The sequence below is a fragment of the Protomyctophum parallelum genome (assembly GCF_964188405.1).
Source record: "Protomyctophum parallelum genome assembly, chromosome: 9".
NCBI lineage: Eukaryota > Metazoa > Chordata > Actinopteri > Myctophiformes > Myctophidae > Protomyctophum > Protomyctophum parallelum.
In genome coordinates, this window is record NC_139706.1 from 51,051,411 (window position 1) to 51,076,035 (window position 24,625).

Sequence of the window (24,625 nt, forward strand, 5' to 3'; positions counted from 1 at the left end):
CTATACTCATAATGCTTCATGAGTAGGTATTTATTACACATTCTTTATTACTTGCCTATGACTTATATACTTGACCTTAAGTAGAGCATCTACTCTGTAACGATGGAAGTTGGAGATCCATGCCCCACCTGGCTATGCAATACCCGGTACCAGTGTCAGAGTACCCGTTCACCCACTGTGTCCCTTTTATGCCCAGATATGAAGATTTCTGTATCTGTCTCTCTCTGTCCCTTCATTCTATGGAGTTGTGCCAAGGCATGCCCAAATATGAACTGAAGTGATGTCAACAGTCAGAACAGGCCAGCTCCATATATGGAGATATAGGGCCGGGCAGAGGCTTTTGGGCTGGTTCTGGACAATCATGCATCTCTGTCTCTCTGTATCTCTCTGTCTCTCTCACTCAAGGCCAAGCACTGCACTCCCTGTGGTGGTGTGGAACGTCATCTCCATCAATAACTGCAAATCTTCCACTGCCCCAGTTACCCATGGTGTCCCCCAGGGTTCAGTACTTGGTCCCCTCCTCTTCATCATATACATCCTCCCTCTAGGTCAGATCCTCCGTCACCATGGACTTCAGTTCCACTCCTACGCCGATGACACACAGCTGTACCTTTCCACCAAATCCATCACCCCAACCACACACTCCACTCTCACTGCCTGCCTCACAGATATTAAAACATGGATGCAAAAGAACTTTCTCAAACTAAATTGCAATAAATCGGAAATCATCATTATCGGTCCCAACTCCCTCACTACTTCCACCCAAGGTTTTTCACTGAACATTGATGGATCCACTGTTACACCCTCCACCCGCATCCGCAACCTTGGCATCATTTTCGACCCCACCCTTTCATTCCTCCCCCATGTTAACCAAGTCACCAAAACCGCCTTCTTTCACCTCAAGAACATTGCCCGTCTCCGACCCTCTCTGTCATTTTCCGCAGCCGAAACACTCATCCACGCCTTCATCTCATCCCGCCTTGACTATTGCAACAGTATCCTCTACGGCACCACCTCCAAAGTCCTCAATAAACTGCAATATGTCCAGAATTCAGCTGCCCGCCTGCTCACCAGTACCCGTTCCAGAGACCATATTACACCTGTCCTCCGTGACCTTCACTGGCTACCGGTTAAACAAAGAATCCACTTCAAAACACTCCTGACCACCTACAAAGCACTAAATAACCTGGCTCCCCCATACCTCTGTGACCTCCTCAAACGCCATGCCCCCTCTCGCTCCCTCAGGTCTGGTGATGCAAACCTCCTCGACGTCCCCAAAACCAAACGCCGTACGTGGGGGGATAGAGCGTTTGCCTTTGCTGCCCCAACCCTGTGGAATGCCCTCCCTAAGGCACTCAGAGATGCCCCTACCCTTCAAACCTTCAAATCCACCCTCAAAACCCACCTCTTCAAAATTGCCTTCCCTAGCTAACCCCTTTTCACTGTCTTTTAATGTTCTTTAGCTTTTAGTGTTATTTTTCCTTTTTCTATTAAAGTTGTTTTTATTTGTTGTTACCTCTGTAAAGCCCCCCCCATGTAAAGCGTCTTTGGGTACTCAGAAAAGCGCTATATAAGTTTGAGATATTATTATTATTATTAACGTGTGTGGAATTTGCAGTCGGTGTGGATGGTTGGAGTTCTGTGAATTCCAGACATAAACACGTACAGAGACAAGGCACATTTATAGATAGATTATAATTGGGTAATTGGACTCATTGTTGTCACTGCTCTAATGCATTGATGTGATGAGTCACTACAAGGCTCATTGAGTGCATTATAAGCAAAACTAAAAATGTTTTCAGGCAAGAACTGTCAGGCAATAAATTATTTACTGTACTTCAGTCACACCCGTGTGAGGTGAGTGCGGGGGGGGGGGGGGGGGAGTTCCAGGCCCACAGGAACACACCCAGGGTGCCAACCCAGTTCCAGGCCCACAGGAACACAACTCCGGCGAGCTGCCCCGCGTCCGTAACGGTTGAGAAATGACAGTTACCGTGTGGCAGTCCCTCTACTGTACTGTACTGTACTGTCACTGTACTGGTACACCCCAAATCATCATATATATACAGTTAATATGTGCGTGTGTGTTAGGTTGCACACAGGTGGTGAAAAACAACCATGATGTTGTTGTGCTCATAAACCAGCCAGACACCCATATCTCCGTAAGGGAGTGGTTGCACCATTAAAAAATGAACCCTTATGATTTATAACTACAATGCCTGTATAGTCTCCAGCAACATGTGATGTTCTACGTCATTAACTGCTTTATAAGTGTAATTAGTGTTATAAACAGATGCCTAGTTCATATACAATTATAGACTGATAGACATCTTATAATGTCTAGAGCACTTTCAGCATCCACCGAAAACCACCTAAGTGTGTCATAATGTTGACAGCCAATAAGCCTGGCAGATGTGTCACAGGAAAAAGGCAAACATACGACAAACATGGTATGAGAATCATCATTTTACTCATGTTTTAAACAATAGGATAGCAGGAACAAAATAGCAGGAACAAAAGACATGGCAAAACAAAACAAAACCCTATGTATACATGTATGCAATCTGGCACCACTGCTGTATCAGGCACAAGTAGTCATTACATCATTTGCTGGGGCGGTGCATACGCATCAAAATATGCTGGGACGGTGCATACGCATCAAAATATGCTGGGACGGTGCATACGCATCAAAAGTGGTGCAAAGTAACCACAGTATACAGCTAATCAACTTACAAATTACATTATACATATACACAGATGCATTTAGTATTAATATCACTATAGCCCAAGATTAAGTAAATTGAAAGCAATTGACAATTTAAAATAAATAATTATACTGTATACGTGGTAACATATTTTATATACCTTTTTTTTCCATCAGATAGATGATTTATATTTCTTTGAGAAACTATGTAACGAAAAGGCACTCCTACAAGGACAGGTGCGTCGGAGCCAACTGCGATTCATGAGAAGAAAAGGGTTCACTTATAGAGTAGTATTAACTACTACTCTATAAGTGAAGAAAAGGGTTCACTTATAGAGTAGTAGTTAACTACTACTCTATAAGTGAAGAAAAGGGTTCACTTATAGAGTAGTATTAACTACTACTCTATAAGTGAAGAAAAGGGTTCACTTATAGAGTAGTATTAACTACTACTCTATAAGTGAAGAAAAGGGTTCACTACTACTCTATAAGTGAACCCTTTTCTTCACTTATAGAGTAGTAGTTAAACAAAGAATCCACTTCAAAACACTCCTGACCACCTACAAAGCACTAAATAACCTGGCTCCCCCATACCTCTGTGACCTCCTCAAACGCCATGCCCCCTCTCGCTCCCTCAGGTCTGGTGATGCAAACCTCCTCGACGTCCCCAAAACCAAACGCCGTACGTGGGGGGATAGAGCGTTTGCCTTTGCTGCCCCAACCCTGTGGAATGCCCTCCCTAAGGCACTCAGAGATGCCCCTACCCTTCAAACCTTCAAATCCACCCTCAAAACCCACCTCTTCAAAATTGCCTTCCCTAGCTAACCCCTTTTCACTGTCTTTTAATGTTCTTTAGCTTTTAGTGTTATTTTTCCTTTTTCTATTAAAGTTGTTTTTATTTGTTGTTACCTCTGTAAAGCCCCCCCCATGTAAAGCGTCTTTGGGTACTCAGAAAAGCGCTATATAAGTTTGAGATATTATTATTATTATTAACGTGTGTGGAATTTGCAGTCGGTGTGGATGGTTGGAGTTCTGTGAATTCCAGACATAAACACGTACAGAGACAAGGCACATTTATAGATAGATTATAATTGGGTAATTGGACTCATTGTTGTCACTGCTCTAATGCATTGATGTGATGAGTCACTACAAGGCTCATTGAGTGCATTATAAGCAAAACTAAAAATGTTTTCAGGCAAGAACTGTCAGGCAATAAATTATTTACTGTACTTCAGTCACACCCGTGTGAGGTGAGTGCGGGGGGGGGGGGGGGGGGGAGTTCCAGGCCCACAGGAACACACCCAGGGTGCCAACCCAGTTCCAGGCCCACAGGAACACAACTCCGGCGAGCTGCCCCGCGTCCGTAACGGTTGAGAAATGACAGTTACCGTGTGGCAGTCCCTCTACTGTACTGTACTGTACTGTCACTGTACTGGTACACCCCAAATCATCATATATATACAGTTAATATGTGCGTGTGTGTTAGGTTGCACACAGGTGGTGAAAAACAACCATGATGTTGTTGTGCTCATACCCAGCCAGACACCCATATCTCCGTAAGGGAGTGGTTGCACCATTAAAAAATGAACCCTTATGATTTATAACTACAATGCCTGTATAGTCTCCAGCAACATGTGATGTTCTACGTCATTAACTGCTTTATAAGTGTAATTAGTGTTATAAACAGATGCCTAGTTCATATACAATTATAGACTGATAGACATCTTATAATGTCTAGAGCAATTTCAGCATCCTCCGAAAACCACCTAAGTGTGTCATAATGTTGACAGCCAATAAGCCTGGCAGATGTGTCACAGGAAAAAGGCAAACATACGACAAACATGGTATGAGAATCATCATTTTACTCATGTTTTAAACAATAGGATAGCAGGAACAAAATAGCAGGAACAAAAGACATGGCAAAACAAAACAAAACCCTATGTATACATGTATGCAATCTGGCACCACTGCTGTATCAGGCACAAGTAGTCATTACATCATTTGCTGGGGCGGTGCATACGCATCAAAATATGCTGGGACGGTGCATACGCATCAAAATATGCTGGGACGGTGCATACGCATCAAAAGTGGTGCAAAGTAACCACAGTATACAGCTAATCAACTTACAAATTACATTATACATATACACAGATGCATTTAGTATTAATATCACTATAGCCCAAGATTAAGTAAATTGAAAGCAATTGACAATTTAAAATAAATAATTATACTGTATACGTGGTAACATATTTTATATACCTTTTTTTTCCATCAGATAGATGATTTATATTTCTTTGAGAAACTATGTAACGAAAAGGCACTCCTACAAGGACAGGTGCGTCGGAGCCAACTGCGATTCATGAGAAGAAAAGGGTTCACTTATAGAGTAGTAGTTAACTACTACTCTATAAGTGAAGAAAAGGGTTCACTTATAGAGTAGTATTAACTACTACTCTATAAGTGAAGAAAAGGGTTCACTTATAGAGTAGTATTAACTACTACTCTATAAGTGAAGAAAAGGGTTCACTTATAGAGTAGTAGTTAACTACTACTCTATAAGTGAAGAAAAGGGTTCACTTATAGAGTAGTATTTAACTACTACTCTATAAGTGAAGAAAAGGGTTCACTTATAGAGTAGTATTAACTACTACTCTATAAGTGAAGAAAAGGGTTCACTACTACTCTATAAGTGAACCCTTTTCTTCACTTATAGAGTAGTAGTTAATACTACTCTATAAGTGAAGAAAAGGGTTCACTTATAGAGTAGTATTAACTACTACTCTATAAGTGAAGAAAAGGGTTCACTTATAGAGTAGTAGTTAACTACTACTCTATAAGTGAAGAAAAGGGTTCACTTATAGAGTAGTAGTTAACTACTACTCTATAAGTGAAGAAAAGGGTTCACTTATAGAGTAGTAGTTAACTACTACTCTATAAGTGAAGAAAAGGGTTCACTTATAGAGTAGTAGTTAACTACTACTCTATAAGTGAAGAAAAGGGTTCACTTATAGAGTAGTATTAACTACTACTCTATAAGTGAAGAAAAGGGTTCACTTATAGAGTAGTATTAACTACTACTCTATAAGTGAAGAAAATAATAATAATAATAATAATAAAACTTTATTTGTATAGCACCTTTCATGACATCAAATGCAGCTCAAAGTGCTTTACAGAACAATGGAGAATAAAATAAAAGCAAAGCATAAAAGAAAAGCAAGGCAACGACATTAAAAAACAAGCAGTGCAATACAGTGAGGACATGAATAACACAAAATATAAGATCACTTAAAGGCAATGTTGTAGAAGTGGGTCTTGAGCTGAGCTTTAAAAATGTCTACAGAGGCTGCCTGACGAAGGTACAGAGGGAGCTTGTTCCATGCCGATGGCCCGTAGAAGCAAAAAGCTGCTTCCCCGTATTTTTTAGTTGCCATTTTTTTAGGCAAAGCGAGCAGGCCAGCATTAGAAGACCTTAGCGGGCGGTTTGGGACATATTCAGGCAAGCAGTCATGTAGGTAGGAAGGTGCGAGACCATTGAGGGCTTTATAGACAAGTAAAAGAATTTTAAAATCAATCCTAAAAACAACCGGAAGCCAGTGCAGTGATGCCAAAACTGGAGTAATATGTTCTCTCATCTTAGTTCTAGTTAAAACTCTGGCTGCTGCATTTTGGACAAGTTGTAATCTGTCAGTTGTTTTCTTAGGCAGTCCTGAAAAAAGTGCATTGCAGTAATCAAGCCGAGAGAAAACAAAGGCGTGGATTAGCGTTTTTGCATCGTCCAAGGACACATAGGCTCTGATTCGTGCAATATTTCTAAGGTGAAAAAAGGCAATCTTGGTAACATGATTAATGTGTGAATTAAAATTCAATTCGGAATCAATAATAACCCCCAGGTTCTTTACTGTACTGTTACTGTCTACAGTCAGGTTGCCAAGTCTGCTTAATATTGATTCTTTCTGCTCACTAGAGCCGATTATGAGAACTTCTGTCTTGTCCTCATTTAGCTTGAGAAAGTTCTCACTCATCCAACATTTGATGCTAGACAGACAGGTAAGCAGCGGGTCTAAAGCACAGGGATCATCTGGAGCCACAGATAGATATAATTGGGTATCATCAGCATAGAAATGAAAATTGACTCCGTGATTGGCAATGAGTTCGCCCAGTGGCAGTATGTACAAGGAGAAAAGCAGAGGGCCAAGAATCGAGCCCTGTGGAATACCAGAACTGATGTCGTGTTTATCTGAGTCAAACTCGGCTAGATTGACAAAGTAGCTTCTGTTTGATAGGTAGGAGGAAAACCAGGACAGGGCCGTACCAGACAGGCCTATCCAGTGCTCCAGACGCTGTATTAAAATTGAGTGATCAATCGTGTCAAATGCAGCCGTTAAATCTAGAAGTAAGAGAACGGATACATGTTTCTTGTCAGCAGACACCCTCAGATCATTCATTACTTTTACAAGTGCTGTTTCTGTGCTGTGGCCTTTCCTAAAGCCAGATTGGAATTTGTTGTGTACATTATTGTTCTGTAGAAACACATCCAATTGATGAAAGATACATTTTTCTAAAACCTTGCCCAGAAAGGGTAGATTTGAAATGGGTCGGTAGTTACCCAAAACAGAGGGATCAAGATTGTGTTTCTTGAGAAGGGGCTTAACTACAGCAGTCTTCAGTGAGTCTGGGAAAACGCCTGATTGTAGAGAGCTGTTTACAATTTTTAGGATATCTCCAATCACACTGTCTAAGACTTCTTTGAGAAAGTTGGTGGGAATTGTATCTAATGAACAGGAGGATGATGTCATCTGTGATATAGTTTTGCGGAGTTCGTCTTCCTCAATTTCGCAGAACGATGATAGGCTCCCCCTGGAGAGATCTACCCTGGGACCATTTACTGCTGTTTGACGGTTTGCGCTAGCAGCAGCACCATTTATAATATCGGCTCTAATGTTTGAAATTTTGTTGTCAAAAAAGCATGCAAACTCATTACACTTAGCTTTAGAGGCCGGGAATGACTGCTTGTAGGACTGGGGGGGGTTTAAAAGTCGATCAATGGTAGAGAATAGGACTCTAGCATTTTTCTTGTTCTCGTTAATAATGCCAGAGAAATATGCCTGCCTTGCTAAACGCAAGGCTTTGTTATAGGCGACTGTTGACTTTTTAAGAATCTCTAGGTGGATGGTGAGTTTGTTTTTTCTCCAAGCTCGCTCAGCTCTTCGACATTCTTGCTTCAGTGAGCGTGAAAGCTCATTTATCCAGGGTGTTATTCTGGTATTATGTTTCTTTTTTGTTTTCAAAGGAGCCACTATATCAAGAGCTGACTCTAGTTTAAGATTAAAAAATTGAACCATATCATTCACTGGGGGGGTATCGGGCAATGGGGGACCCAGGTGACGAGAGAACTCGTCGGCAGCAGAAGAGCTAAAAAAACGCTTTTTTATGGTATATTCAGTGATGTTTTTCTCTAGATCAGAGACAGTCATATTAAAACACAGCAGAAAGTGGTCTGACAGCTCGGGCCTTTCAATAGTCCTTTCCACAGTGATGTTCAGCCCTCTAGAAATCACCAGGTCCAGAGTGTGCCCATGTTTATGTGTAGGCCCAACAACATGTTGGATAAAATCAAAGGAGTGCAATAACTCTAGGAAACCCATAGCCATAGCATCTGTAGCATCATCCAGGTGAAGATTAAGATCACCTGAGATAAGAGTTCTGTCATAGTTAGTGGAGCAGATAGATAGAAGTTCTGATATTTCTGTTAGAAATATTGCTTTACTGCATTTTGGCGGGCGATAAATGCTAATCATTGGCATGGAGGCACCATGTAGTATAGTGGCCTGGTATTCAAAGGATGTAAAGCTGCCAAGGGTCAGAGCCTTGAATTTTAACGTGTCTGAAAAAATTATTGCCAGTCCACCTCCTTTCTTAGCCTCGCGAACAGAGTGAATGAAACTGTAGTTTGCGGGACAGGCTGGCGCTAGGAGAACAGCTCCATCTGAGCCCAGCCATGTCTCTGTTAGAAAGATAATGTCTAGCTTCTCTTTACAGATTATATCTTTTACAGAGGAGGACTTATTTGTTAGTGACCTGATGTTAAACAAGGCAAGATTAAGCTTGTTATCACATTTTTGGGGGCTGTGATGCCTGAGAGGTACATTAACCAAACAGCATTCTCTCTTCAGACCACTCCTTGTGTTGGACAATCTATTTGAAATAACAGTAGGAATGTTGTGCACTTCAACCTGTACAGTGATTGAAACACCAGGCTTTCTAGAAGCATGGGGTCCATACATGATTGTTGCTGCGCATAATGGACCCTGTTCATATCAGTTGTCAAATGTAAAATGATAATCAGAAGTCTGAGAAACGGTAGCTGGGTTTGGTGACAGTTGGAGGCAACGTCTGGTACGGGGGGTCGACTTTACTCCAATGTTCATCCGTTCCACCATGGCCGGGGTGAAAGAGAGATGTACTGGTGAGAGTGTTAGAAATTCTTCCTCAGTCACAAAGTCATCATCATCACTTTGATTCAGCAACACAGATTCAATCGCCCGTTGAGTATCTTCCGTGGTGAGGGGCCTCATCATCAGTGCTTCCATCGCCTGTCGAACTGCTTCCCATTGTTCTCCGATGGATGTTGTGGCTTCATGGTCTGTGATCTTTTCTCCACCAGGGGGCGCTGTGACTTCATGCTTTGAGATTTTTACTCCACCAGGGGACGCTGTAGCTTCATGCGATTTCTTCTCCACCAGGGGATGCTTCATGCTCTGAGATTTCTTCTCCACCAGGAGACGATGTGGCTTCAAGCGCAGTAATCTTCTCTCCACCGGGGGACACTGTGGCTTCAAGCGCAGTGGTCTTTTCTTCACCAGGGGATGCTGAGGCTTCCTGCGCTGTGGTCTTTTCTCCACCAGGAGACGCTGTGACTCTGAGATTTCTTCATGCTCTGTGGTTTTTTCTCCACCAGGGGACGCTGTGACTTTATGCTCTGAGATTTCTTCTCTACCAGGGGACGCTGTGGCTTCAAGCGCTGTGATCTTTTCTCCACCAGGGGGCGCTGTGATCTTTTCTTCACCAGGGGACGCTGTGGCTTCAAGCGCTGTGATCTTTTCTCCTCCAGGGGGCGCTGTGGCTTCTTCATGCTCTGAGATTTCTTCATGCTCTGTGGTTTTTTCTCCACCAGGGGACGCTGTGACTTTATGCTCTGAGATTTCTTCTCTACCAGGGGACGCTGTGGCTTCATGTGCTGTGTTCTTTTCTCCACCAGGGGGCGCTGTGGCTTCAAGCGCTGCGATCTTTTCTTCACCAGGGGACGCTGTGGCTTCATGCGCTGTGATCTTTTCTCCTCCAGGGGGTGCTGTGGCTTCATGCGCTGTGATCTTTTCTCCACCAGGGGGCGCTGTGGCATGCGCTGTGATCTTTTCTCCTCCAGGGGGCGCTGTGACTTCACGCTCTGTGAGTTTCTTTCCACCAGGGGGCGCTGTGGCTCCACGCTCCATGTTATGAAAGAGGTTGGTGAAAAATAATTTAACACCCAACTTGTTTAGGTGAGTTGCGTCTACAAAAAGATGCCTTCTGTCCCAGAAAAAATTGAAATTGTCAATAAAATTGAATGATTTTTGCAAGGGTGTTTCTTCAGTGCATGTCTTTGAGAGCCATTCGTTGAATGCAAACAGCCTACTAAAACGCTCACACCCTGCCATCGGAGGTAGAGGTCCGGAGATCCAGAAGTCAATATCACCATGTTCACTCAGAGTGAACAGTAGGGCTTTGAAATCCTTTTTTAGTTTGCTTCCTTCTCGTTTTTCTGCATCACGTGCACCGATGTGCAATATCAGCGTTTTTACCATGGGGTGTGCCTCAATAATCTTATGGATTCTCTCCACCATATCAGAGATAGTGTCATTGGGAAAGCATAATACTGTAGCTTTTCGCTTTTTGTTGCTTTTAACATTTTACAGCCTGGTCGCCGACAATCAGACATTCAGTCATTTGCTCTCCATTAGCTACCCTGCTCGGAGTGGCGTTAACACGGTTATCTGATTGACCATTAGAGCCAGCAACATTCAGCAGAGGGCTAAACCTGTTTGTCAGCCGTAAATTCTCACTTTGGGGAGGTGTGTATTTTGATTTTCCTTTCGCATTTTTCCACTGCGGAGGGGTTGTTTTGGGTCGGGCTGGGGGCCCAGGCCTGGTCTTATCAGGGCTCCTAGTCCTCCCACTTAGCCGTCCTATCATGTTATCTCTGTTAGAATTCACTGTAGAGATAGTTGGTGTTATTGTTATTGCAGGTGGGGTTCTCACCGCCTGCCCGTTACTCACAGTTTTTTCCTTTGGCCTTGCGCCGCGAGTGAACCAGACGGATGCGTCATTCTGCGTGAGATTTTCCTTAGAGTGTTTTACTCCCAGGTTCACTTTTAATAGGTGTAATTCCGTTTCCAACAGAGCGATCTTTTGAAGCAGCTTCTGAAGGTCCTCTGAGGAGATTGTTGGGGGCATGGCTGGCTATTAGCCAAATGTCCAGAGCTAGTTAGCAATGTAGCTAGCTATGTGCCACGTACACAGTCACAGAGCTAGTTAGCAATGTAGCTAGCTATGTGCCACGTACCCAGTCACAGAAGGTAAAAAAAGGGTATTTTGAAGTAGGCAAAAACTTCTGTCTAAAGAACAAAAACAGTCCCATCGGTTTACAAGTATCTAGGATCCATTTGTAGAGATAAAAAAATAAAATAAAACAGCGATATCAGTTGAGGAATGCAAGCATAGGCGAGAGCGGCGAAGCGAAGCGTCCTCACTGTACGAGGAGCAGACAGTTAAAAGGGTTCACTTATAGAGTAGTAGTTAACTACTACTCTATAAGTGAAGAAAAGGGTTCACTTATAGAGTAGTATTAACTACTACTCTATAAGTGAAGAAAAGGGTTCACTTATAGAGTAGTAGTTAACTACTACTCTATAAGTGAAGAAAAGGGTTCACTTATAGAGTAGTAGTTAACTACTACTCTATAAGTGAAGAAAAGGGTTCACTTATAGAGTAGTAGTTAACTACTACTCTATAAGTGAAGAAAAGGGTTCACTTATAGAGTAGTATTAACTACTACTCTATAAGTGAAGAAAAGGGTTCACTTATAGAGTAGTAGTTAACTACTACTCTATAAGTGAAGAAAAGGGTTCACTTATAGAGTAGTAGTTAACTACTACTCTATAAGTGAAGAAAAGGGTTCACTTATAGAGTAGTAGTTAACTACTACTCTATAAGTGAAGAAAAGGGTTCACTTATAGAGTAGTAGTTAACACAAAGAATGCTTGAAACGTATCCATACGCTTTATTAATCTCTAGCGCCATCTGCTTGTAACGTATGGATACGTTTTATACGTTTTTTTATTGATTACTGTACATCAACGTCCTATCCGCCGGGACAACAAAGGAAGTAACACCGATCATCTCCAGAAAGATCCGCTATGTGATCCGGGAGTTAAAACCCCCCCACCTCCTGAAAAGAGGCCTGGTCTAACCACATTCCAGGCATGCCGTATCCATTACGACGTACTGGGGAGGCGGCCTCGCCGTCCTGCACACGGCATAGACCAACGCAGATCAGGGGATCTAAAATGGAGCTACCCATATTCTAGTGTGTGTGAATACACTCGATTCCCCTTCCCCTCCTGTTTCTACATGGTTTCTCCCGAGGCATCTCTCCATCGCATTACAGTTTCTTCCCCCCCCCCCACTCATTCACACAGATCCACTCGACACAGCCCTCTCAATTCCAACGACAACTCGCCGGTCTGTCGCCTCATTCTCGGAAATATAAACCCGTATATAAACCAAGAATAATCTCCAACGGTCGATCGCCATTTCACGCACACGGACAGGTATACGCGAAACGAATGACGTATTCTCGAAGGACCGCCATAGGAGAAGCAGTATACATCTGACCAACTGTCTTTTTTTCACCGTCGCGTCAGCCATGTTTGGACAAAGAAGCAGTATACTAGGCTAGCAGATATCACACCGTGGAACCCCCCCCCACACTGCGAGTTGCGATCGATCGCTTTCAGTTTGCAATGCTACTCTCTCATTCTCGGAAAAAAAGATTCTCGGCAGTTGATCACCATAATCGCCATAGCGCCTTCGCCAGCCAATTGCAGTGATAAGGCGTCTGGGACGTAATCGACCCGTTTGTAGTGGATAACGAATACAATCCTAAGCTGCGGAAGCCATCGAGTTGTCTGTCATTTTGTCGAAATCACAGCCAGCCGAGATTCGCTTATCGCTCCTGTGGTTCATGTCCAGACATGTCGTGGAACCCCCCCCCCCCCCCCCACTGCGAGTTGAGTCGCTCCTGTGGTTCATGTCCAGACATGTCAACCTCTCAAGTCACTGTTATGCTATCGTTCTGAAACTGATCCATGTTGATTTTGTTTACTGAGACAATGATCACATATGTGCACAGAATCATCATCATGACGTTATCATAGCGAGTTATAAAGGTTTAAAGTCACAGAGATTGACAGGCAGATATAAACATAAATAAATTATTATCATATACATACTACACACTGAATGAAAGCCCTAAATGTCTAATTTTAGGAGGAAAACAAATAAAATACACATATCCCATATACTGTATGGAACAGAAGACTCTCTGCTTTCATAAGAAAAAAACTAATACTGTATAATAATAAAAAACACACCCATGTGAAGTGAGCAGTGCAATGTTGTGAAGTGAGCAGTGCAACATTGCACTGCTCACTTCAAAGGGGTGTGATTTTTATTATTATTACAGTAGAAGTATTTTTCTTATGAAAGCAGAGAGTCCTATGTTTCATACGGTATATAGTATGAACATGTCGCTATAGGCCTTATTTTGTGAATATTTAGTTGTCGGGTCCATGTCTTGTCTAAAATACGAGAGGATTTCAGAAAATGCATGGACCTGAACTGCTCAATATTCACAAAATAAGGCCTATAGCGACATATACATACTATATACCGTATGAAACATAAGACTCTCTGCTTTCATAAGAAAAATACTTCTACTGTAATAATAAAAATCACACCCATGTGAAGTGAGCAGTGCAACGTTGCACTGCTCACTTCACATGGGTGTGATTTTTATTATTATTACAGTAGAAGTATTTTTCTTATATCCTTATTTTGTGAATATTGAGCAGTTCAGGTCCATGTCTTAGTCTTAGTTATCTCTGGTGGGCACAAGCTGAATTCAATGACCAATTACTGTCAAACTGTATATGTGTACAATGTGTACTGTATTCCTCCTAAAAGTAGACATTCAGGGCTTTCATTCGGTGTATGGTATGTATAGGATAGTATTTGTGCTCATATTTATATCGGTCTGTCGGTCTGAAAAAACTGAACTGAAATGTCTGTCAACTTCAACCTTCCATATCTCTGCTGTTTTTTCAAGCGAGCAGCGTGCCTTCAAAAGCAGGTTTTAGAAAAAAGTCAATATCTCCAGAATGGAAGATGGTAGAATCATTTTTTTTTTTTTAATTGAAGTGGACATGCTTGGCCTACTTTTTATTTATGCGATGTGATTCTCGCTATAAGAGGCCCCTCGCTGTGGGGCCCCTAAAAAGTTAAAAAGTCCAATGTTAATCGCTTAGCACCAGCAATCCTGAGAAAATTTCAAACCTTAGCATACAATGTGTTAACTACTACTCTATAAGTGAAGAAAAGGGTTCACTTATAGAGTAGTAGTTAACTACTACTCTATAAGTGAAGAAAAGGGTTCACTTATAGAGTAGTAGTTAACTACTACTCTATAAGTGAAGAAAAGGGTTCACTTATAGAGTAGTATTAACTACTACTCTATAAGTGAAGAAAAGGGTTCACTTATAGAGTAGTAGTTAACTACTACTCTATAAGTGAAGAAAAGGGTTCACTTATAGAGTAGTAGTTAACTACTACTCTATAAGGGAAGAAAAGGGTTCACTTATAGAGTAGTATTAACTACTACTCTATAAGTGAAGAAAAGGATTCACTTATAGAGTAGTATTAACTACTACTCTATAAGTGAAGAAAGGGGTTCACTTATAGAGTAGTAGTTAACTACTACTCTATAAGTGAAGAAAAGGGTTCACTTATAGAGTAGTAGTTAACTACTACTCTATAAGTGAAGAAAAGGGTTCACTTATACAGTAGTAGTTAACTACTACTCTATAAGTGAAGAAAAGGGTTCACTTATAGAGTAGTAGTTAACTACTACTCTATAAGGGAAGAAAAGGGTTCACTTATAGAGTAGTATTAACTACTACTCTATAAGGGAAGAAAAGGGTTCACTTATAGAGTAGTATTAACTACTACTCTATAAGTGAAGAAAAGGGTTCACTTATAGAGTAGTAGTTAACTACTACTCTATAAGTGAAGAAAAGGGTTCACTTATAGAGTAGTAGTTAACTACTACTCTATAAGTGAAGAAAAGGGTTCACTTATAGAGTAGTAGTTAACTACTACTCTATAAGTGAAGAAAAGGGTTCACTTATAGAGTAGTAGTTAACTACTACTCTATAAGGGAAGAAAAGGGTTCACTTATAGAGTAGTAGTTAACTACTACTCTATAAGGGAAGAAAAGGGTTCACTTATAGAGTAGTATTAACTACTACTCTATAAGTGAAGAAAAGGGTTCACTTATAGAGTAGTAGTTAACTACTACTCTATAAGTGAAGAAAAGGGTTCACTTATAGAGTAGTATTAACTACTACTCTATAAGTGAAGAAAAGGGTTCACTTATAGAGTAGTAGTTAACTACTACTCTATAAGTGAAGAAAAGGGTTCACTTATAGAGTAGTAGTTAACTACTACTCTATAAGTGAAGAAAAGGGTTCACTTATAGAGTAGTAGTTAACTACTACTCTATAAGTGAAGAAAAGGGTTCACTTATAGAGTAGGGCATTAACGACTTGAGATTTTTCCCAGTCGACTTGTCGGACAGTAAAGTTGAAGTCGTATCGATTTATCGTTTCTGGCGGCGGGGGGGGGGGGGGGGGGGGGGGAGGGGGGGGCGGACGCGCGGGGGGGTGGGAGGGGGATTTAACAGGGGCGGGTGGAGCTGCCGCGCGCTCAAATACGGAGCATGTCAAACATAGCATTGCGCATTCAGTGGCCTCTCCAATATGACACAGTCACAGTGCATGTATCATCTATAGAGGTTCCCAAACACCGGTGCCGGTCCGCGGGACACGTGGCACTGGTACGCAAGAGGGGAATTCTAAGTTTTGCGTCGTTTAAAAATGTCCAATCTTTGTATCTTTAGCAGCAGCAGCTGTAGGCTATTTTGTGACGATCGCATTAATGAAACCAAACGCTACACGCGGTTCCGGTACAGGATTATTATTTCATGTGAATCATGTCAAAATGAAAAGATGATGTTATCCAGGTAAAGTAGGCCTAGTGGTATTGGCACACAGCGCAGCAGCAGCACCGAGAACACAATAAGAGATATGACATTATTATTCTCCTCCTCCTCCTCCTCCTCCTCCTCCACAACTCGATAACGTTCTCATTTGTTACTCATTTTCTGAGCCATGCAAATAAACAACAACCCGCACTGACCGGAGACGGAGAGCTTCATGTGCGCTGCGCGTAAAGCTTAGCCAGAAACAGACAGTCATTGCGTCAGCATGCATGTAGCCTCTGGAACCCAGACGTTATATTTCCAGCACGGAGGTGAGGGGGATATCGTTTGGGGGTAACGTTTGGGGGTAACGTTTGCGTGCTTCTATCTGTTACTTCTCTGACACAGCGCAGTTCAAACAGACTTCAGCCAGTCTCAATAGTGGGACACCGCGCGCTGAGAGCCACATAGCCTACACAGCTGCATTTGGTTTTTAATTAAGGGCGTGTTCTGAATGCAATGAAAAAAGGGGAGAAAAAAAAAAAAAAAAGCTCAACTTTCGACTCGCGCTGCTGCGAGTCGACTCGTGACTCGTTTATCGATACATCGATTTTTTGATGAATGCCCTATTATAGAGTAGTAGTTAACTACTACTCTATAAGTGAAGAAAAGGGTTCACTTATAGAGTAGTAGTTAACTACTACTCTATAAGTGAAGAAAAGGGTTCACTTATAGAGTAGTATTAACTACTACTCTATAAGTGAAGAAAAGGGTTCACTTATAGAGTAGTATTAACTACTACTCTATAAGTGAAGAAAAGGGTTCACTTATACAGTAGTATTAACTACTACTCTATAAGTGAAGAAAAGGGTTCACTTATAGAGTAGTAGTTAACTACTACTCTATAAGTGAAGAAAAGGGTTCACTTATAGAGTAGTAGTTAACTACTACTCTATAAGTGAAGAAAAGGGTTCACTTATACAGTAGTAGTTAACTACTACTCTATAAGTGAAGAAAAGGGTTCACTTATAGAGTAGTAGTTAACTACTACTCTATAAGTGAAGAAAAGGGTTCACTTATAGAGTAGTAGTTAACTACTACTCTATAAGTGAAGAAAAGGGTTCACTTATAGAGTAGTAGTTAACTACTACTCTATAAGTGAAGAAAAGGGTTCACTTATAGAGTAGTAGTTAACTACTACTCTATAAGTGAAGAAAAGGGTTCACTTATAGAGTAGTAGTTAACTACTACTCTATAAGTGAAGAAAAGGGTTCACTTATAGAGTAGTATTAACTACTACTCTATAAGTGAAGAAAAGGGTTCACTTATAGAGTAGTAGTTAACTACTACTCTATAAGTGAAGAAAAGGGTTCACTTATAGAGTAGTAGTTAACTACTACTCTATAAGTGAAGAAAAGGGTTCACTTATAGAGTAGTATTAACTACTACTCTATAAGTGAAGAAAAGGGTTCACTTATAGAGTAGTATTAACTACTACTCTATAAGTGAAGAAAAGGGTTCACTTATAGAGTAGTAGTTAACTACTACTCAGTGTTTGGGACCCTTTTCTTCTCTTTGACAAACTAAAGAGGGATCCAGAATAATTCTAAATCGTTAAAACTGTATTTCTTTTATAGATAGAAACTTGTACCATACTTCATAATACTACTTTTTTTACATACATAAAGTAGGTATGTAGCAAATAGCTTAACCTAATAATTCAACATTTCAAACGTTCCTTCACATAGCAGTCACGTACCCATGTCAGAGTACCCGTTCCACTCTGTGTCCCTTTTATGCCCAGATATGAAGATTTCTGTATCTGTCTCTCTCTGTCCCTTCATTCTATGGATTTTTGTGTCAAGGCATGCCCAAATATGAACTGAAGTGATGTATGAAGAGTGGAATAAAGTTCACACTAAACTTTGTCGATAACACTATATTAAGGTCGCCTTTATAATGCATTATAAGCTCATTTATAATGCATATTATTGATGCTTATGCTTATAAGACATTAGTCCATTTAATACACATTGGTTATATGCATTGACAGACATTACAGCACTTCTCTATGTGTCTTTATAATCACCTAAGTTATAATGTGCTTTATACTTCCACTGAGCATAATAATGCATTATGACCAGCACTTATGTTATAAACGTGGTTATATGTTGTTATACATGATTATAAGTGTTATAATGCCTTATAAGCACATTATAACGCATTATAAAGACGACGTTAATATAAAGTGTTCTTTTCTGACAGTAGAGATCTCAGATACATAGCAACAAATAAAAGATAGATTAGTTACAAAATACTAACATGATAGCAGTCACCTGACATTTTTCACTTACCTCTTGTCTGTGTGCTCATTGAAATGGTGTCCATCTGTGTCTGGACCTTTGACTGAGAGTCCTTGAGGAAAGCAAGGTGCTGCATCATCTCCTTTGTGTCTGGACCTTTGACTGAGAGTCCTTGAGGAAAGCAAGGTGCTGCATCATCTCCTTTGTGTCTGGACCTTTGACTGAGAGTCCTTGAGGAAAGCAAGGTGCTGCATCATCTCCTTTGTGTCTGGACCTTTGACTGAGAGTCCTTGAGGAAAGCAAGGTGCTGCGTCATCTCCTTTGTGTCTGGACCTTTGACTGAGAGTCCTTGAGGAAAGCAAGGTGCTGCATCATCTCCTTTGTAATGATGTGCTTTTCCTCTACCAGCCGCGAAAGAAGCATGCGTTGGTCAAAGAGCTGCTTCTTGGTCAGGATATCAACACCATCTGTGAAGGAATGACAACATGATTAGTCGTGGGGTTTTTTTAGAGGTGAAATGGAGCAAGAGACATTGGCATCCAAAAGCATACAGCTGTGAGTGCATGTGAGTCAGTGTTGTTATGGTAAATGGTGCATTGATATAGCGCCTTTAACCAAGGCGCTTTACATAGATTGTGCATTACATTCACACACATTCATACACCGATGGCAGAGGAAACCATGCAAGGCACCAACCAGCACATCAGGAGCAATGAGGCTTGGCGTGTAGACAGACAGACAGACACACAGAACACACACACACACACACACACACACACACACACACACACACACACACACACACACACACACACACACACACACACACACACACACACACACACACACCCCCTAGGTTAAACTGAGGCCACCAGAGACAGCCCCTGCTTTCAAGCCAAGGAAATGTGTTGGAAACAGCTACACATTTGATTCTAATCACCTACCAAAACATCAGAGCACATAATTCAGATTACACTCACCCAACATGAGTTTGAAAAAATGACCAATAACAAAAAAACTCCCAAACCTACTAGGAGATATACAACACCATCCAAACAAAGCAAGATTTGTGAACTGTTGCGATAAAAGGCGGCTTGCGAATGGAATACAACCACCCCAAGGACAACAAACCATTGATTGACCTACTGCAATTATAAACAGAGCTGCTACCTTTAAACCAATATTAAATATATTTTTTGTATACTATGCTACCATTTCTTCCAAAGCAACTGCAAAGGACTGATGCTATTTATTTCAAAAAGCTTTATATACCCTGTATATAACGACACAATGTGACATAGCTCTGTTTACACAACACGTGTTGTCATTTTCAGCTGACAAAGAAATTCTTCAGTAGACAGTCTGTTACGAGCCACTGTCTTAACAAACACAATCAAGCAAGTATGCAGCTGAAACATTTAAGCTTAAACTATAGGTACTGTATACCATTATCCCTGTAAATGTAGTGCTTCTTTTGGCAGATGCTCACAAAAAGTGCTTCAATGGAGAGCTGCAAAGCATGGACATTCACAGCACTGGCCGCTGCACTTCCTAAGAAAGAATAAATAATATTCAAAACAATACATTGTTTTAGTTTTTTCCTGTTTACCGACAGACTTATTACTTAGTTTGTTTTCTTTGTTTGTCATCTATATTATTTGTATTTGGTAAGGGTAGGCAAATTAAGCTAATTAGCTTCAGCCTACACCTTTTTTGGTCATAGCAATGTATCTTTATTTATATACCGTTATGAGACCAAAATGAAACATTGAAAGTGAAGTGAAAAAGTGATTTACTTACAGTACCCATCCCTGCACCATAACATATAGGCTACAGCTACAGTATATGCATTACAGCCAAAGAGTCTGACAGTGTTTGTGTAAAAGATTCTTCCTTACCGGTCTTGGCCCACTGCTTGACATCAAGAACCCACTGTTGTAGCATGTCATCGCTACAATGGAACTGCTCCTGCAACTTTGTCAAGTTCTCAGCTACCTCCAAAGTCTTCTCTAGTGTCTGCAAAATTGCAATACAGAACCATGTCATAGTATTTGAAGTTTCACATGTAGCTGCTTGAAATAGTTATCCCCTTTTCATCAACATACCTTTTTGTATCTCGAAGACAAAGCAATGTTTAGGCCATTCTCTTTGCGGAGATTCCAACCCATTGCATGCACAGTAAGCATGTCAGTTCTTACTGTAAAGAACACAAATGCTAATAAGAATGTGTTGAAAATGTTTTATGTGTAACTTTGCAGGGTAGCATGGGGTTAAATAAGCTTACAGACCTGACTTTGTCATGTATTTAGTGGTCAGAGCACATCGGGAGAGATAACTGTTGACTTGCTCTACTTCTTCTCCCAACGTTGTTCCGATACCATCCTGGTTCCTTGCATTCCACTGGATCTACAGGAAGTATGGAATTGTTTAACAGTGTGGAAGCTAGTATGATCACAATTGATGCATATCCTGAGGTCACTTGGTTTGTGTGGCTAATCATTTATTTTGAGAATTTAAATGAATAATTTAATTTAAGTCATAAACAAAAATGTAAGAAGCATCACCTCGCACTTGGTATTGTGTGCTTTCGCATGCATCACTGACAAGCAATGTTTCTGTTGCTGAAGGGGTTGAAGATGACTCAGGTTCTCAGACACCTTCTCCAAGTATGGCACATATCGGCAGGTCACATCCATGGCCAAATATGTAGCACTCTGGAACTCTTTTTGGAGAAACATTGGATATATGCAAAGATTTCCCCTCTATACATATTGAGACCTTTTTGGGGGGGAAATTAATATTAGAGAGCATAGTACAATGAAGGGCCTGTAATCATCTACATTTTTTAAATTTGAACTCATCAGGATTATATATACTAATACCAACCTTTGAGAAGGAAGCCATGCCTACAAACAGCAATTTCAACACCTTCTTCATCCAACTTGTTGGCCTGTTTGGATGACTCTCGAGCAGCTCTCCAATGTGAATCTCCACACATGGCTTTCCCTGCAGTCTGCAAAGTACATATTTGGAAGATATTAGGAGTTGATTAAAGACAATAGATAGCAGGGCTATCTACAAAACTATTACAGTAATTACTCTTTATTGGCTGTTAAAAACTTACACTTTTTACAACTCCTCTGACCTCCTCAACAAAAGTGGACACGTCGGAGTCTTTTGCTAAGAAAAGTCCATCAAAGAAACCAGGATCTTGACTCCTAAAACAATAGAGTGAGTCAGTGACACACACACACACACACACACACACACACACACACACACACACACACACACACACACACACACACACACACACACACACACACACACACACACACACACACACACACACACACACACACACACACACACACACACACACACACACACACACACACACACACACACACACACACACACACACACACACACACACACACACACACACACAGTGTTCCCATCAACAGAAACAGCCACCATTTCAGGGCTACAGGCCGGACAGACAAACAGTTCCTTTCCCAGAAGCCGGTTCTCTACAGAGTTGCAGTAAGTGGACTGCAGAAAGCTCCTCTGAAAAGAGTCTGCATTCACTTTTCCAGTCTGAAAGAAATACATAATGTAATGGAAAAAATAATCTGTACAACTGTCCAACCGTACGACATTATCAAACTAATTACTCACTCTTCCAAAATGCACTGTTCTCTGGTCTAACAGGGCTGTGAAGGCTTGTCTCGACATTCCTGGAGATGTAGTCTTCATAGCTTCAAAGGAATGGAAGATGTCTTTGTGGAACAGGGTCTGTCCTTGCATTGTTGTAGGCCAGTAGCCACTTCTTATAAAGTCCCTGACCTCTGGAGACCACTGCTTACTGCACTGGTTGCATGATAACACCGGAACGTGAAGATCATAACGGCCTGAGAGTACATGAGACAAAAGTAACAGGGGGCACGAAAGTTATGTTGTCCTTTAAACACATATCCACATCGCGTGTGTGTGTGTGTGTGTGTATCTAGATTGATAGACATAAATTCCTACCATTTATGCAAACCAGTATGATGGGTCTACCGACAGATACTGCAACATTAAATGTGTCGCAGGTGCATATATTTGCCGGATAGGCGGTTGGCAGCAAACAGTCTGAAAAGACAAGGGGACAATCTGGATGAAATGTTTGGTTTGAATGAAGGTACATGGATAACACATTCTAATATAGGAGACAATGTTGTATGTTAATTTAAAAAAGAGACACAAACCTTGTTCACAAATGGTGTATTTTTTACCATCGATGAGTTTCACTGACTCCGTTGGGGGAATGTATTTATAATACCCGAACATTGTGGTTTGCCTATTGTGTAGAATGTGATGTTCATGAACCAAACGGTCACATTCCACACAAAACCACTCTGACGGCATACAGTCCCCACAACGGATGACTGCTTCTCTCAAACCACAGTGTTGACACACCATCTTCACAATAGTCTCTGCAGACAGCAAGTTGTCGACATTGTGTTCTCTTGCTTGTTGCCAAGAGAAGTGTGCATCTTTCTGTCTTTGGGTCCAATTGGGCTGTTCTACACCATGATCCTGCACATCAATGCCTGCCAAGTCCTGTATAAGCTCCTCGAGCCTCTGCAAATTAAAATCTTTGGGAGAGAAATGGAAAAACAAACATACCTTAATTTGCCACAGCTTTCTTTTGAGGAGTGTATTTTAAGTCGTTTTTATACTTACCAGGTTCTTGGTAGCCAAGACATGGAGATGAGACAGATTTACTGACAGAGGCAGTGGATGTAGACGTAACTATTTGGAAGTAAAAATAGCAAAAACCACATTAGACCAAATAATTTCAAACTCTTAGGCAGTATAAATATCACAACAATAACACTATCAAACGATTACCCTACACCTAATCAAAGACCACTCTCTATGAATGAAGTCCTTGCCATACGTTTTGAGATGGAGACTAACCATTAGTTGAAGTCCTCTTCCTTGGTCTCTTTCCTGTGGGAAGAGGAACCCCATTTGCGTCTCTCTTCAACCAGATCACTTCAGGGCATGAGACTTCAGGTTTCTTTGTCACTGGCAGTTTCTTCTAGATGGACACACGTCATGAAATATAGAGAAATAGGCATCAAATAACGGAAGTTAAATGAATTACACATTGATGTACAAGAATGTAACTTACTTCTGCCTTCATTAACCCATTCTGAACGGGCACCCATTTTGGTGTCAGCATCATGATATGCTTTAGCTATTGAAAAATAGCAGATCTACAAGCTCATATCGCGCCACCGAGTGGCGCGATACGAGCTTGTAGGTCTGCTATTTTTGAAAAATCGAAGAACGACTGACATTTTTAGAATCTGATCTCAGGTCAGAATGGGTTCATCAGACCAGTGTGTGTCCAGTGGAAACCTCGTATGAATCTGATCTCAGGTCAGAATGGGTTAATGCTTGCCCGACCAGAGCAAGACCTTCCAATCTGGCCTTATTAGACACCAAGTCTGCCTTTATGTGTGTTGACATTGTACTGAAACAATACAAAAAAGTGTAAGTGGTTTAGTCATTAGTAAACGGTTGGACCCTGTTAGAATGGAAACAAGTGTAATGCTTTATCATGGTGATATCTTCCACAGTAACTGTTTTTGTATGGACCTGTGGAATAACTATAAATCAATCAGGCGTCAATCAGTAGGACATCCTACACCTACCTATGTGGATGTAGGCTACACAAAACACAAAACACAAAAGAGCTGGCCAAAAGTAGATTGTACGTAGACTGGACTCTGGAGACACCAATGGAGGGCTTGTCTAAGAATGACAGAGAGAGAGAGTTTGAGAGATTAAGTATTTGGTTTAGTACTCTTCCACAGTGCGGGGCAATATGCCAACTACACTGTATTCCTAACTACACCCTGCTGGATTCCTAGATACTTAATCTTAATCAATGTGCTGGATATAATAACCAAAAACATTTCTGGTTGGTGCCGGGCCATCCTCCAGCAAGTAAATAAGGCACACATGAGCATAAGTAGTAATATTTTATTTTATTTTTATCCCAGTTTTTTCACCCAGTGCCAATTATCCTGGGTGCTACACTTCCTCTGCCAACCTGGGGGGGCAGCGGACTGACCTCATGCCTCCTCCTATGCATGAGGAGTCCAAGCTGCTTCTTTTCACCTGACGGGGGAATTTCCCCGGCCGGACGTAGCGTGTGGAAGGAACACGTTATTCCGACTTTCCCCTCCATCAGGCGCCCCAGCTGGC